General features: G+C 56.2%; 1 protein-coding gene across 8 annotated transcripts in view; it reads left to right on the top strand.

The window, feature by feature from the left end:
• Positions 1-16,002, top strand: part of CORO2B (coronin 2B) — a 137,901-nt gene that overhangs the window by 8,689 nt on the left and 113,210 nt on the right. The gene's annotated exons all lie outside the window — the stretch shown is intronic.

Genomic DNA, 16,002 nt, shown 5'->3' with positions numbered 1-16,002 from the left:
TCGTTCAGTTGTGCAGCCCTCTGCCGCCCCTCACAGAGCCTCCTGGGCTGCGGGAGGGAGGGCAGGGGCCCTCTTGGCTCCAAGGCAGCCCCAGGAAGGGGGCATGTATTTTTCCAAAAGGAAACTTTGCTCTGGCAGGAAAATTTCCGTCTTACATTCTTATTGAGCCCAATTATGACTATTTTTGTTCTTTAAATCTTTCTGATTCTTGGATTGGGCCTTGGTCTTGAAAGTAAAACTGCAGGGACATATAGGTGATTTTTAATGTCACGAGCCCATTAGGTGCCCGCCCTGCTCAAGCTTGAGTTTGACTCGGAGTCCACGCCACAGGCTTCAGCTTCCCAGCCCCTGCGTGAGGCCGACGGCAACACCGTTGGAGGCCTGGCTGCCCGCGGGGGGCACGTGGGGAGGCTGGCTCTGGCGGGTGCTCGCACTGATCCCTGGGGAGAAGCCCCCGTGTTCAGTGTTTGACTCTGGAGCCGTCTGGGGCTGGCTGGGCCAGCCCTCTGCCTCCTTGGCACTCCGCACTTTCCAGGAACACGAGAATGACTCCTGATCCTAACTTAGATTAGTTTAGTAAATACTGATTGATTAGTAGGCTGTCCCCAGCTTTGGACCAGGTATTAGGCCCCTGCTTTCAGGGGGCCGATGGCGTAATCGACAACAGCAACAGAAGCAGCCTACCCTTCCGGAGCGTTAGTCTGTGCCAGGCACCTAGGGAGTGTCTCACACGTATGTGCTCGTTCCTCTCGTGACCACCTATGAGGTAGGTCTGTGATCTGAGTGTGCCCTTTCTATAGTTGCAGGCCCAGAGGCCCAGAGAAGGAAGGGAGGTAACTTATTAAGGTCATAAAGCTGGTTAGGGGCTGAGCCTGCCTCCCAGGCCTTCTGTCTTACCAGTCTGTCAGGCTGGAATGACCTCGAAACGTGAGGCCAGAGAAGGGGTCCCGGAGGCAGAAGACCTAAGTCTTGCTCTTGCCTCTGCTCCTTACTGTGTGACCTTGGGCCAGTCTTCAAGGTCTCTGAGCCTCTCTTTTCTCATCTGTGAAAATGGAATTAGTTCTCAACCTCACGGGGTGCTGTGATGGTAAGTAAGGCACTTACAGCTGTCACGGAGAGAGTGGCTTGTTGTCATAGAGTCTAATTCACACCCTCCGGCCCCCTCCCGCCACTAGAGTTAGGCGCTTCCGTCCAACAGCCAACCCGCGTCCCCCGCTGTAGTCTTGACTTCAGAATTGGTTCATTCTCTGTTGGTGGAGGAGACGAGGTCGCCTCTTCCAAACAGCCTCGGTCTCTTTTTGCTCTGTCAGGCTAGTTTGGTGCAGATGAAAAGTTGCTTTTCTCTCTTCCCGTTCTGTCTATTTGGGCTGTTTTAATATGCTTGGGACAAATAACCTGGCTACAAAAATTGAGTGTCCTGCTTTCATTGGAAAAATGAGCCAAATAAAGCATCTAGGCCTTGCTCCTTATCTTCCTGGCTCCCCTCAGGCTCAGCTCCCAGTGGAAGGGGGCATGGGTCCCAGAGCACAGTCCCACCGGGTGGGTCTCTGAGACACCCGGCCCCACTGGCACATGGCCTTGACCTTTCTCCTGACACCCTGGGGGCTCAGACCTACTTTTCCTCTGGGTTCCCGGAAAGGAACATCCTCTACGAGCTTGAGGCATTTGTGGCAAACATTTCAGAACTAATAGCTTTATGATCTGGGATCTGGGGGAATTTCCAGGACGTGGAGCAACTGATGAAAAGAAAGGTGTTGGTGGAAGGGGACAAAAGAGTTTAATTCCTGAGTGTTTTGTTTGACTTCGTAAAGAAAATGCTGCTTATGCCTGCCCCGCTGACCTCCCGTGAAAGATGAGTTTGCAGGAATGCCTGGGGGAATTTGGGATTCTGAGAAATTTGGAATTCTGGGAATGGGGATTTCTGTGTACCTGAGGGTCCATCCGATAACTTTTTATTATCAAAACTGTCCTCCCAGGCGCTGGGCCTGCCTTGCTGCCATAGTCATTACCACATCTGAGAACAAACTCAAGTTGTTACGGATGGAGGCCATTTCAGGGCCCGAACTGCCCGGAGAAACTGGCCTTGTCAGGGTCCCATCAGTGGTAATTTCTCGGTCCTCAGAGCTCCTGTTGCCTCCAGGCTCCACTGTACCTGCCGCAGGTAAAGGCCGAGCTTGTCACGTTCCAGTTGTAAAGACACAAAATTGGGCAGGATTTGGAGCAAGCCTGAACTGTTCCCTGGCTGTTGCTGCTTGGGCCGAATCCTTACTCCTGTGGGTCCATGGCTGCTAGAGCTGCGAGGGACGCTAAGGAGATGTAGTGGCGTCCCTCCTTTTGCAGAGGAGAAACCTTGAGGCCCCAGAAGCTTTATCCAAGGGGGTACAAGCAGCGAACGGGAACCGGGGCCCCCTTCAGGTGGTGGCCGGATCACTTTGGGCGAGTTTCGGTTCAGTGGGTTTTTCTAGGCTTCCGGTAGAAATCAGGACTGATTCAAAAGTGGGGGTGGGGGAAAGTTCCAGAAAGGAGACTTTGAGGACTTAGCCTAGGCAGCTGGGGACCCCTGAATGGAGGGGCCTGGCTCCCCAGGTGACCAGCAAGGAGTGCCCCACCCTGGGGCCTGGACGTGGCCATGGCAGAGGCAGGAGGAGCGACTTCTGAGGCGCTGTCTGCTCGGCTGCGGGGCTGTGATTGCCGAGGTCTGGCAGCGCATGCCCTCCGTGCCAGGCCGCCACCCTGGCCTCCACCATGGCTTGCAAACCGCCCTCTCCCTCCTGGAAGCCGGCCCACCTGGCACCACGCGGGGCCGTGGGCAATCTTTCCCTGCTTTGTTTCTCAGAAACCATTAGAAGGGCCTCTGGGTTGGGAGCCTGGGTTGCTAAGAGCTTTCCTCTGGCCAGACCTTATCACTGGCTTGAGAAGTCTCCAGGCAGAGTTTTCCCTGGAACTCCGGCTTGGAGAGAAGGAGGGAGGGAGGAGGGAAGAGTGGGTGGAGAGGAGGAGAGGGGGGCTCCGGAGCCACAGAGAGGCCGCCCCCTGCAGTCCCTGGAGACCCAGGGCGCTGGAGCTGGCCGTGGGAGCTGCAGGCCCTCGGGCCTCTGCTTTAGGAAAGCAGCAGTCACACGGGCTCCCCTGAGCCTGCCCCCCACGCACCCCTACAACTCTGCTCTTATCCCTGCTTTATGGAGGGGGAACCTGAGCCAGCACTTGCCCGGGCACACACAGTGGGGAAGAGTGAACTGGGCCCTGCCCGGGGTGGGTCTCATGGCACAGTCTCAGGGACCTGCAGGAGCTCAGTATTCCTCTGGCCTGGCAGTGATGGCTGACCACACTGTGATTTATTTTTTAAGAATGCCCTCCCGATCAGGGTGCCCAGAACCCACCAGAGAATTTAGTTCCTTTGGGCCTTTTAGATGTTATTAAAATACATATTCTCGTGGGAGGGGTAAGGCCTTAAGTGGTTGCCGTTGACTGGGTCCAGCCTGCTGACAGCAAGCCCCTAGAATGATGGGGCTCAGGAGAGCTCCCTGAGGAGGAAGGGGAGCAGGAGGGGAGAGCTGGTGAGCGTGAGCCAGTTTTGCTAGGGAAATGGGGGTGGAGGGGCCGGCTATCGTGCAGAGTCCCTCTGCACCCTGGCTGCCTTGCTCTCCTGACCCTGACCACCTCTCCCCTCCCCACTCCCCACCGCCTCCCCTGCAAATAAAATGAGGCCCTAGATTCATTCAGAAAACCTTTGCCCAGCGCTTGCGTGCTGGGCCCAAAGCACGTGGCACTGAGTTGCAGGGCAGGACCCCAGCAGGCCCCTCCCCAGGGGCTCCCAGGCTAGGGAGTGAGACAGGCCGCTCAGAAGGATGCAGGGCTGCAGCCATGACGGGCGGGGAGGCTGCGAGCTGGGGTGTGGGAGGACAGTGACAGAGATGTGTGCACAGAACTCTGAAGCCTGGGGACGGGGTGGGGAGGCCAAGGGGGTCTCTGGAGGAAGAGATCTTGGCCCCGGCTTCATGGAGGAGTAGGCAGAGTTGGGTGAAGAGGAGGGAAAGGCATTCCAGGGAGACGGGTGTCGTGAGCAAAGGCGTGGCAGGGGGCCACGGTCTGGCTTATTCCAAGGAGGCAGGATTGCGGCTGCCGGCCGGGAGGGCTGGGACGGTGACTGGTGAATGAGGCTGGAAGGCAGGCAGGAGCCGGGGCCGTGGCTGGTCAAGGACCCTAGCTTCTCCCTGCAGAGGCGTGGGAGCGGGGGGATTTTAAGCAGAGGAGTGACACAGTCTAACTCGCACTGCACGTTGGCTGCCCCAGCCCCAGTGGCCCTAGAGGCCGAGATGTGAGCGGATGTTCCCAGTCTGGGTGCAGTGAGGTGGGAGCAGGGGCTTCAGGGCCCCCGGCCCGGACTTCCTGCAGACTCTCCCTGTGCCTGAAGGTGAACCCGTCCCCCAGGGAGAGCCCTGGTGGGACCACTGTGCCGTACTGCCTTTCCCACCTGCCTGATTGCCAGAAAGGTTGGATCTGGGCGTTGAGAAGACAGAAGGAGTGGGCAGAGGGCCATAAGTGTCCTTCTGGTGAGGCTTGGCCGTGGCATGCTGAGGAGACCACTGCCGCTGGGTTTGGAGGCTCCTGCCGAAACCCCACCTCTGACCCTGGGGGGCTGTGTGCTTGGGGTCAGTCCCCTCCCTCCTGGTTGGGACTCAGTTTCCTCAGCTGTCTTAGGATAATTTCACCCGTTCGAGGCTGGGTGCAGGAATGAGTTTATGGGCGTGCTTATGCCAAGAGCTTAAGCCCTGTTGCGGCCCAGCCTTGGATCCTGCCCAGCCTCCTCCCTCCCCCAGCTTCCCCAGACACTGCAGCGAGAGTCTCCTGAGCTGTGTCCTCCAGCACGTACACACTCACTGCAGACCACCAAGGCTGTGAAAAGTTCACGAAACTTGGAGGTTGGGGAGCAGAGTTCGAGTCTCGGCCCGGCCACCAGCGCTTCCTGTGACTCTGAGCACGGCAGTCCAGCCTGTCTGAGGCCTTCTGCCGTTTCCCTCCCATTTGGCATAAACGTCAGCCCTTCACACACGGAAGGGGATTTATGAGTCAGTCTCCTCCATACGCCCCCCGACCCCGATTCTGCCTCCTTCAGCCAGAGAGCCCTTCCTGGTGAAAATTCTAGCTAGTTTTCAATGGCGACCTGGGTTGGAGCTGGGATGTAGTGTTAACTGGGATGGGGCGCGAGAGAACCTTCTGGAGTGATGGTGGTAGGTGAATGTGTGCATGTGTAAAAATTTTTCAAGCTGAACACAAGATTCATGCACTATAGGCTTGTCAGATATATTTATATGTAGTAATATTAAAATAGTAATATTTTATTTTATTATATAAAATCTATTTATTAATAATAATATATTAATATTTAATATATCTATATTTGATTTTAAATACAAATGGGAAAAACATTCTTCCCAGCTTTCAGCTCAAGTTCCATCTCTCTCCGTCCACTCATGTATTCACTCTACAAATATTTGTTTGGGCTTCAGGCAGCCCAGGCATGCAGAGGTGAAGGAGACACAGATGCGTGTACTGTCGTGGGAGCTCCGTGGTGCAGAACCTTCGGTGGCTTCCCATTACCATTAGTGGTGGTTCTCAACTCCAGCTGCAAATCCCCTGGGGAGGTTTAAGTGCTTGTCTGCAGGGCCGGCTTCATGGGTGTGGAACCTGTGCAATGCTTGATTTAGTGTTCTGCTGACACTGTCTTGAAATTCTTCATAATTTTTGATCAAGGGGCCCTACAAATTATGTGGTTGGTCCTGCCTCCCCCGCTTCCTCCAGAGCAGTAGAATCATGATCTCCGGTAGGAGGGCCCAGGCACCAGCTCTTCTTCAAAGCTGAGCTCCGCTCTGGAGCAGCCCTGTCCAGACGCAGCTCTCATCCTTAGACACTGGGCTGCAACAGAAGCTGGAGCCTGGCGCTCTAGACGCTTGTAACTGAGTTGGAATGATAAGCCCTCACATGTGAGAGTGTTGCAGGAGCAGTTCCATGTGGCAGTGGTGGCAGCGGTCCATGAGGGAGCTCAGGGAGGAGAGGGGGATCGCTGTGGGGTGGGATGGTCAAGGAAGGCTTCATGGAGGCGGTGGTGCATGTGCCATCCTGAGAAGGGCAGGAGAAAAGAATGGGAGAGGAGAAAAGGCAAAGGCAGGCCAGCAATTAGGAAAGGGCAGGACTCGCGGGGTTAGGGGCGCAGGCTGACTGGAGTGCAGAGTGGGACTGGAGCAGAGAGATGTGGCTGGGAAGCTGGGGTGGGGCGAGATTGGAAGCACAGGAAATGACAGTCTGAGAAGGCAGAACCCTGTCGGCAATGGGGAGCCGCTGAATGTTCCGGATCCAAGAATAATGTGCTCCGTGAACATCTGATGAATAAACAAAAGGAATGTTTGTGGGAGACTTGGGGGAGTGGCCGGCTAAGCTGCCGAGGTTTCCAGCAGAACTCGGTCCACCTGCTCTTGGAGGCTCTGCGCCCTCTTCCCGTGGGCGCTGCCCGTCTGCAGGAGCCTCGAGTCCCCTGCCGGGTGGTCTCAGGCAGGAGTGATTGAAGTGTCCCCAAGAACGCTGAGCAGACCGTGCTCTCCCGTTTCTAGGAACGGCGAGCAGTGTGGGGAGGCTCTGATCTCCAGCTCCCCCAGGTTCCCAGCCCTGGTGAACAGCCCCTGCAAGAAGGTCGCCGTCCCTGCCATCTTGTATTTCCCTCGGCCTGGGGGACGCGGCAGCGCCTGGGGAGGGGGGAGAGGCCCGCCTGGGATGGAGGAGCCCCCATTTCTGAGTAGCCAGCAGCGGATCAAACTCAGATCTGTTTGCTTCTTAGTCTCCTGAAATATTTATGCAGGAAGATGAGAAAGGGGCTCTGTTTATTGAACGCATCCTCCAGGGAAGAAGCCACAGGGAACGGGCTGCTTCCCGTGTTGGGGAGCCAGTGCGCAGACATGGAATTTCTTTGGGTTTGAAGCCAGGCAGAGCCTGTGTGCTTGCAGAAGGAAGGGGGTGGGATATCTGGAGGGGGCAGAAAGCCCTCTAAACCTCCTGCTTCCAGTCCCAGGAAACCTTTTTAGCACATGCCTTCCTGGTGACTCCCAATAATAGCAACTGAAATCTCAGCCTAGTTTCTATTCTTGGCTCTGCCTCCAACATGCTGTGTGACCTCTGGCGAATTGCTTAACCTCTCTGGGTCTTTGTTTCCAACTCTGAAAAGAGGGAGGTATCAATCCAGTTCTGCCTGCCCCTTGATAGTGTTTGGAGTGTCAGATGAGCTGTGGCGTGGGTTTGCTCTGAAGCAGTGGAGGGGTAGGAAGAGGTGTAGGGAGCATTGTACCATGCAGAAGTCCCAGCTATGCAGTGTTTAAGTCCAGAGAACTGGCTGGAAGCAGGACTGAGTGGCCGGCCCAGCCGGCAGCCTCGACTGTGGCCTGTGGGGCCAGGCAGAGGGAGTGCTTCTGCGACCCAGGCCTACCCTGGGGCCCCTTCCCTCCTTCCTCCTTCAGCTGAGCCCCGCCCTCCCATGTCCCTGAGAACGCTGGCAGGATTTCCTCCCAGGAAGGGGCCGTGGGTGTCCGGTTTACATCCCCTGGGAGTTGCAGGCGCTGGGGAGCAAGGCAGCACTTCCCCCTGATGCTGGGACCGGCCTCGTCTGCAGATGTGAAAGTCTGGCTCCACGCCACCAGCCCGTGGCAGGCCTCAGATCACCTGCTATCCACGGCCAGGGGCCGGGACCCCCTGCCCTCAGCTTGGTCCCTGAGGCAGGGCTTCAGGGGCTCCTCCCAGGGCTGGGGTCCTGTTCCCCGCTCCATCACTGGCTTGCTGTCCCGGTCTCCCATAGTGGGCTCTGTAAGACGTAATAGTTCATGATGGTTGTTAGCATTAGAGCCATCTGAATCTTCATACAGACTACCGTGCGCCAAGCACCTGCTCCCTGCCAGGCACGGCGCTGGCTCAGGGGACACACAGGGAAACCCATTCCCCGACCTGTAAGGAAGTTGAGTTCTGTCTGGGAGGCAGACACAGACACCGATGAAGTGATGGAGCAGCGCTGACCCTAAAGGCCCCAAAGGCCCGGAGCACGGGGAGACGGGCCAGGCCTCCAAGGGGTGGGGGTGTTTGCCGCTGACTGTGAAGGGTGCGTGGGTTGGGACGGGGTGGAGCAGGGGTGCAGCGTGAGTAGAGGTGAGGGCAGCGGGCTCCTGGCGTGTCCCAGGGTTTCCAGGTTGACCAGGGAGGTTTGAATGTGGAGAGTCAGGGGCTGGGAAGGTGGGGAGGGGAATGGAGGGGGAGCCAGAGGGGCGGTGAAGACGGAGGCCAGGCTAGTCGTGCGTGAGTCAGTGAAGGGCTCTTTGCAGGAGACCTGGCTCATTCATTAGACTCCACGACAGTCAGTGTTCATTCAGCGCATGCAGTGCCAGCCCCTGTTCTAGGTGACGGGATGTGTCGACATCAGTGACCTGGACAGAAGCCCCTGTCCTCGGGAGACTGGCCCTGGAGGGTAGGCGACAGGATAGAACGCAAACACATAAACGTTAGCGTGTCAGGGTATGGTAAATGCCATGAAGAAAAGTGCAGCGGGGTCTAGGGGTAGAGCCGTGGGAGGAGCTGTTTCAGACAGGTTGGCTCTGAAAAGGGGACATCGGGGCCCAGAGTGGAATGAGGGGAGAGATGGAGCCACGTGGAATCTGGGAAGATCCTTCTGGCTGAGGGAGCAGCAAGCTGAAGACTCCTAGGAGGAGGCGGCCTCCCTTTCCAGGCACAGTGTGAGGCCCGGGTCTGCGGAGTGTGAGGGGAGAGGTCAGAAAGGAGGGGGAAGCTGGTCTGGGTCATAGTGAGTCCTTCTGCCTCCCATAAGCTGGCACTTGCTTCCCACTCACTAATGTTTGTTGACTGACTGTTTGAGAATGACCACTCAGGGAGCTCGGGGGAAGACAGACTGGAGAGGAAAGAGGCTGGAGGCCTGTAGCCCGGTGGCTACGTTGAGCTGGTGAGAGTCTGAGCCAGGGGAGAGGCAGTGGGCACAGGGAAAAGGAATCTCCAGGCCTTGGTGACTGGATGGGAAAAAAGGAGGACAACAGCTAGGGTGCTCCTGGAGCTCCCCGGAGCACAGCAGATCCTGGAATCCACGGGACGTTGCTGCAGCGGGCTTCCCACGCCCCCTCCACAGGCCACCTGAGCCGGTCCGGCCCCCACCCCACCTCCGCCTGCGGGGCAAAGCCAAGCCTCTGGTTCCTCTGCCCTCTCGAGGATGCTCCACCCTGGGCTGGGTCCCCCTGCTGGGCCGGCGGGGCTGGCGGAAGTCCCCAGGGGCCGCCCTGCCCTGCCAGCCTCACCTCGCGTCCAACCTCATTAGTATTTTGAGCAGAAGCATATTTCTTTTTTCCTGCAGGGAATCGGTGCCCTGCTCATTTCAAATTGAGTAAAACCAAAGAGCAATTAAGAGGCACAGCCTTCTCAGGTCAAGGAGAAATGACAGAGGGAAGCAATGTGGCTGCCTTGCTGGCTGCTGGCACATCTGTTCTGGGCTGGCTGGCGTTTGAGCGCCAAGGAGGGAGGTGCTGTAGGATTGGAATTCGCCAGTAACAAAATACTAACCATTACTGTGTATTGAGCGCTGACCGTGTTCCAGGGACTTGCTGTCTCGCATGCATCTCGAGGCGTTCTTTCAACAGCCTTGAGGCATGGGGGGGGCGGCGGGGAGGTGCTACTCTTATGTCCATTTTATGGATGAGGAAACTGAGGCTCAGAGGGGTTGGAACATGCCCAAGGTCACACAGCTGGTTAACTGAGATGGAGCCAGGCTTCTGTCCCAGCCCCGACACACTCTGAAGCCCGTGCCCTAATTGGCTGTTTTGTCCCTTAAAAGCAGTGCGTTCAACCAATAGCTTCTCCCTAATTTTTGTTTCCCTCCTGTCAAAAATAAAGACCAAACAAACGAAAAGCCCTCATTGCTGTGGAATGCAGAGGCTTCACCGGAGTTGCAGAGAGAAACCAGAGCAGAGAGGGCCACAGGCCAAAGTCCCGGGGGCTGTGAGCCATCCCTGTGCCTTTCCTGGGGGCCGGCACGGTCAGAGCACTGCTCTCGGTGGGCATAGGGGCAGCAAACCTGTTGGGGGCCATTGTGGTGGTCCAGGCAAGGGGCCTGAGTTGGCTGGGAGAAAACAGGATGCAGGGTGACGTTTTGGAGGTTGATGGGTTGATGAGAGGGGAGGCGAGTACTGGCGAAGAAGGCGTCTCTGGTCAGTGGCCGTGTTCCAGACCAGCCCCGCCCCCTCAGCCTGACCATCTGCTTCGTTCCACACACTTGGCTCTGAGTGCATTTTCAGTTTTGGAAATCAGATCCTGCAGAGGCTGAGGCTGGGTACCTTGGGCTCCGTAGGCCCCTGGAGAAGAGGGGTGACAGCCGACTGGAATCGGGGTGTCCTGGCTCCCGGGGAACTAAGCTGAGTTCCCCGCCTGAGAGAGAGAGAGAGAGAGAACATACGGGAAGTTTTACTGTCTCTGCTCCTCTATCACGCAGGGTCAGTGGTTTTTGTTAATAGCAACCTCCTGGAAAAAAATTGATCCAAGGATGGTAATCCAATTTTCTCAGTGGAGTAGGCTTGCCTTCTAAAAAGCCGAGACCTTGGAGAAGTCAGGGGGAGGGTGGTGCCCCGGAGAGGCCAGCCCTGTGCCGTTCTTCCCCGGGACCGCCAGGCCGGGTGTCCCCTCTGCAGCAGCCTTCTCTCCCCAGCTCCCGACTTCCCACTTTTAACTCTACACAAACCTTGGCTCTCCTCCTCCCGTCCCCTCCCTTCACCGGGATCTGTGCTGGGCACCAGCAGCTAATCTGTAAACTGGGCTGTGTTGGGACGCCTGGGGGTTTGTGCAGGAGCATTGCCAGCAGGAAGTTTCTATTCTGACAGGAACTTCTGGAAGAGTGATGTTACCCGAGGGAAGCTGGTGGGGCTGGGAGCTGGGCAGCTAGCCTGTCCTGGGCTCGGGCCCAAGGTGGGCCAGGGCTGCCCTCGGTTAGGGGAATTAGGGGGTGGGATCCTACCAGCGTGTACTCCTGGAGCCCATTGGCCACCTGGGTGGCCGTATTCTTTGGCTTCCCACTGTCCAGGCCACTTAGCTGGGCGTTCAAAGCCTTCCCTCTCTGGCCACCGTTTCCTTCCTTGGCCCCTGCCCAGACCCTGCCCTCCAGCCACACTGGTCTGCTTGCTGCCCCCAAACTCAACCTGTGCTTTTATGCTCCTTCTCTACTCCGAAGGCCTCCTGATCCCTGCTTTCAAGCCCAGCCCAAATGCCACCTCCTCCGTGGAGCCTTCTCTGATCTCTCCTGACTCCAAACTCCATCGTTCTCATGACACTGCTGTGTTGAGATGACTAAAGCTGAACATGTCCTGTCTCCCCTGCCAGAGGGCAAGCCCTGTGCCCTTCGTGGGAGGGAGTGTGCGATGCCACGGGTCCCATGGTGTGTTCCCTTGTTCCTGGCCCTGTGGATGTCCAAGTAGAGATTTTTGAATGACATATTTGTACTTTTTGCATGGAGAGAAGAATCTATTCTGTGTGTGCAGCATAGCTGAGATGCGTTTGCTGGAGAATTCATCCAAGGGTGCAGAATAAAGCCTCCGGACCCTGTCCCCAGCAGGGCCTGGGACAGATGGAGGGGGCTTATTCTCCCTTCCTCCCATCCCCCACGCTGCTCAGACAGAGGCCGTGCTGCCCTTGAAGAATTCTAAAGGAGGGGAAGTGCTCCCTAGGGCCTTCCAGACCTTCCGCCCAAGAGAGGCGGGTGGCCTGGTGACCTCGTGACAGCAGGGTACTCTCCCGGGGCTCTGCTGTCCCCTGGGAGGCTGCCATATGCATTCCGGATGTCCGGGTCTCATTATGCTCCAACTCAGAAATTCATCTTGTCTAATTGTGCTTGAGGCCTGAGTGAATTCAGGGACTATTAGCCGGCCCTGTGGGCCTGGAGTCTCCATGGCAACAGAGGATGCGTCCTGATGAACTGTGTCCTTGGAGACTGGCTTGGGGTTCCCCCGCCCACCCCTCCACGTGGACTGCTGCTGCTGTCCCTACTGCTTGGTGGAGGCCCCATCCAGGGGGACCTGGGGCTGGGGAGAGAGGATGGAGGCAGCCTCCACAGCAGCCACCAAGACCCCTGGGGTGTAGCTCACAATTCCTCCCAGCGCTGCAGCAATAAAAGATACTCACAGATGATCCCATAACCTCATTGCTGGCCGGGGAGTTTCCCTTCTGCCACAATCAATCCATCAAACAAACACCCCTTCGTCTAAAACACACACGCGCACACACCACCAAAATCCAGTGGTTTAAGTGCTATTTGTTTTGCAAATCTTTCTAAAATATGGAAGCTGCACTCTTCCTTGGAGGCCTGGCTCAAATGCCACCTCCTCTAGGAAGCCTTCCTGGAATGTTTGTCTCTCTTCCAGCTTCATTTTGCCACTGTGCTTGGTCTGTGCCTCGGGGATGTTTTTCAGCACAGTCTGCTCAGGAGTGGACTTTGCCAAGAGCATACCAGGTTTGCTTCACACCAGGTGACAAGCTCCTACAACACAGGTAGTCCCCTGCCTTCCTTTCTGGAGCCCCAGACCTAGGCTCCCATGGGGCTCAGTCAGAAGGGGAAAGCGGTCTTGGCTAAGCAGCCTCTCTCTGGGCCCAGACCTGGGAGCTTCTCCACCGACGTGGCTCCTGGGGCCTTCAGAGACACTCCTGCTTCCCATGACTGTGGGCGATGGCCAGGGCGCTGGCGCTTTGCCTTCTCCTCTTGAGGAAAAGGGGGTGCCCTAAAACCAGGCCTTTGGGGAAGGAGTGGAAAGGAAATGAAAACAGTAAGCTGGGGACAGCCCTGGCCCAGCCCCCAGCCTCCTGGTGGCCAGGCCCCCAGGCCCCTGGCCCTTCATTGCCTCAGCCTCGTCACCCACAGGAAGACGGTATAGCGTGGGAGGAGGGTTGGAAGGGAGAGATGCAACCCCAGCAATTTCTCCACATCCACCACACCTCCTTCTCAGCTGTCCTGCTGAGTCTCAGTTTCCAGAAATGACCTGGAGAGAGAGGAATGAGTAGGGAGGAGGCCGCCTTCGTGACTTTTAATTAGAAGGGACAGGATGCCTCCCGGCCAGCTTAACAGTGGCATTCTGAGACATGTGTGTCTCCACGGAGGGGTGGAGTGGTGTGCAGATGTTCAGGTGTGTGAATGGCTAACTGACAGAAGCAGAGATTTGAAAATCCATCCAGAAAGCTGAGTTCTCTGCTCGTTCCTTCACACCCCCTCCCGTTAATGCGGCAAACATTTCTCGAGCCCCCACTGTGCACCAGGCCCTGTGCCAGGAGATGCAGAGATGGAGGAGAGACTGCCCTGGCCGGCCTCCAGGGCAGGGGGCAGGGCAGGCCCTGAGTGGCTGAGGGTCCTGCCCGTCCCCAGGCCTTCTCCGAGCCGACATCCCCGGATAAAGTGGTGAGGGCGGCAGAGGTTCCTCTTGTGTGGAGCTTACAGCCGAGGGCCGCACCTGCTGCAGAGCTGCGCGAGGACGGTGCCAGGATGAGGGAGTGTGCGGGGCCCGGAGGAGGAGCAGCCCGCGCAGGCTCGGGGACGAGAAGGCTTGCCTGAGGAAGGGGCCCTGAAGCAGAGACCTGAAGGAAGAGGAGGGTTTGGCCAAGTGGACACTTGGGAAGAGAGACCGAGGTAGAGGAAACAGCAGCGTGTGCAAGTCCCGGAAAGGAGAAACAGACTTTGAGGAAGAGAAAGACGTTGAGCACACTGGGAGCACAGCTGTGCCGTGGTGGGGCTCAGGCCAAGGAGGGCCATCATTCTCCAGTGTGTAAGGACCACAGACAGGATCCTGAGGTCGGGGAGGGAACCGTTTAGTGGCTTTATGCAGGGGAATGACACTAGATTTAGGTTTTAAAAAGACCACTCTAGTATGGACTTTTTTATGATTAAAAAATAAAAATATTCTCAGGTTTTCATTTAAAAATCTGAGAACGTTTTCATTCCGCTGCTGGGGCTGTGGAAGGGAACAAGTGAGAGGCAAGGAGGGTGTTACAGAGATTGGGATATTTGGCCCAAATTAGGGTCTGGTCCTGGACATACACACACACATTTTACCTCGATGCTTTAATTCACCTTGATATGGAAACTTCAGGCCACTAGGAGAGAGATGAGCAAAGAGGCTCTCACTGCCCTTTATAATATGTGCCCTTAATGCCTATCTCTATCCCGTACCAAGTTACACAGGGTCTGGCTCTCATCTCCAGGCGCCCGGGGCTCTGATAGCCCTGGTTGGTGGGGGTCCCGTGGTTTTGCCTCCTCCTGTTGCCCTGCTCCTCGCCAGGGCAAGGACGGTAGCCGTGTGTTTTGTGCTTCTCTGCTTCTACGGAGGGAGGTTCAGGGAGATAAGCAGTGCTCACCTTCTTCCTCTCCGAGAACAGCGAGAGGCGGTTCTTTTCTGTTTTCTAATAGAAATATTTCCTGGAAGCAAACCTGTTTCCCAGGCACAAAGGGACTGCTTATACGAATTTTGCAAGCACACACTTGTTTCTCTTGTTGGGACATGCCTAATTTTATTTTCTGGGGGGCAATACACAGCTTTGTAATCCCTTGCCTAGATACAGCTGCCCCACTGGATTCACACCGTCTGTTTCCCTGAGCAGGAGGGTGATAAAGAGCCCCCTGCCAGGTGTGGGTTTGTCAAGGGTCTGTTAGGACGGGAGGTGAGAGACGGCAGGTGGCCCGGGGTTAGGGAGCGCATCAGGGAGACAGAAGTGGGCAGGTTGGCCATTAGGATGCAGAATCGTCACTGTGTTTTGTGCACTGTGGATGTCCCAGGGCTGACACCGTCCCTGGCTTCTAATAGGTGCTTACTAAACTGGTTGTTGGACAGCTGAGTGGCTGACCAAATGAATGAATGAGTTGAATGAATGAATTGGAGAGTATGCATAGATGAGTGAAAGTTGGCCTGTAGCTTCCAAATAATCATCATCTAGTAAGGAAAAGCATGCTTGTTGATAATGCTGATGTGAGGCCTGATGACAGAGGAGCTTTCTTGGAGGAGGAGCTGTGGGGACAGTGCAGGGTCATCTGGCAGATCCAGGAGTCTGCATTTCTCAGAGCAGAGTTAGGTTGACTCAGTGTTATGGACTGATTGCCCCCTCCATTCATATGTTGAAGCCTTAACCCCCAATGTATTTGGAGATAGGGCCTGTAAGGAGATAATTAAAGTTAAACTAGGTCATAAGGGTAGGGCCCTAATCCTATAGGACCAATGTCCCTGTGAGAAGAGGAAGAGAGCAGGAGTGTGCAGGACACAGGGAAAAGGCCGTGTGAGCACATGGCAAGAAGGGGCCATCTGCAAGCCAGGAAGAGAGGTCTCACCAGAAACCAGCCCTGCTGGCCCCTTGACCTTGAACTTCCAGCCTCCAGAACTGTGAGGTTGTATAAGCTGTCCAGTTATGGCAGCCCTAGCTGACTAGTGCACACGGGATGCTGGATCTCAGCGGGGAGTCAAGGTGGATGGACTGCAGGGGCAGGAGAGCCGAGTCATAGGATTCAGAAGGGCAGCTGGTCTCCTTCGGGGGCTCCTGCTAGGACACCTGCACCCAGGAGACTCAGAATCAGAGCCCGGGCTGTGGAGTCACACTGCCTGAGTCCAGATCCTGGCCCTTTCCACCCTGTAGCTGTGAGGTCCCAGGCAAGTTTAAACCCTCCGTTTCCTCACCTGTAAGTGGTGATAATAATATTAGTTACTGTTCTAACTCCTGGTCGTACAGGTAGCATTGTGAGCATTACATTGATTTTATATGTGGAAAGCGCTTAGCACAGACCCTGGCACATGGTAAGTCCTCAATAAACAGGAGCTCCATCGTCCTTCTTCATCTTTGTTGGTTTCCTGTCAGTGTCATCACTCTGGGGACCCCCTTCTCTCAACACATATTCTGGGGGCTCCGGCCATTGTTCAGGACATTTTGGGACCACCTTGAGAGCAGCTTTCAGTA

This window comes from Equus caballus, chromosome 1 (assembly GCF_041296265.1).
Source record: "Equus caballus isolate H_3958 breed thoroughbred chromosome 1, TB-T2T, whole genome shotgun sequence".
Taxonomy (NCBI): domain Eukaryota; kingdom Metazoa; phylum Chordata; class Mammalia; order Perissodactyla; family Equidae; genus Equus; species Equus caballus.
Note: the sequence above shows the minus strand (reverse complement) of the source record. Positions and strands in the feature narration are given on the sequence as shown.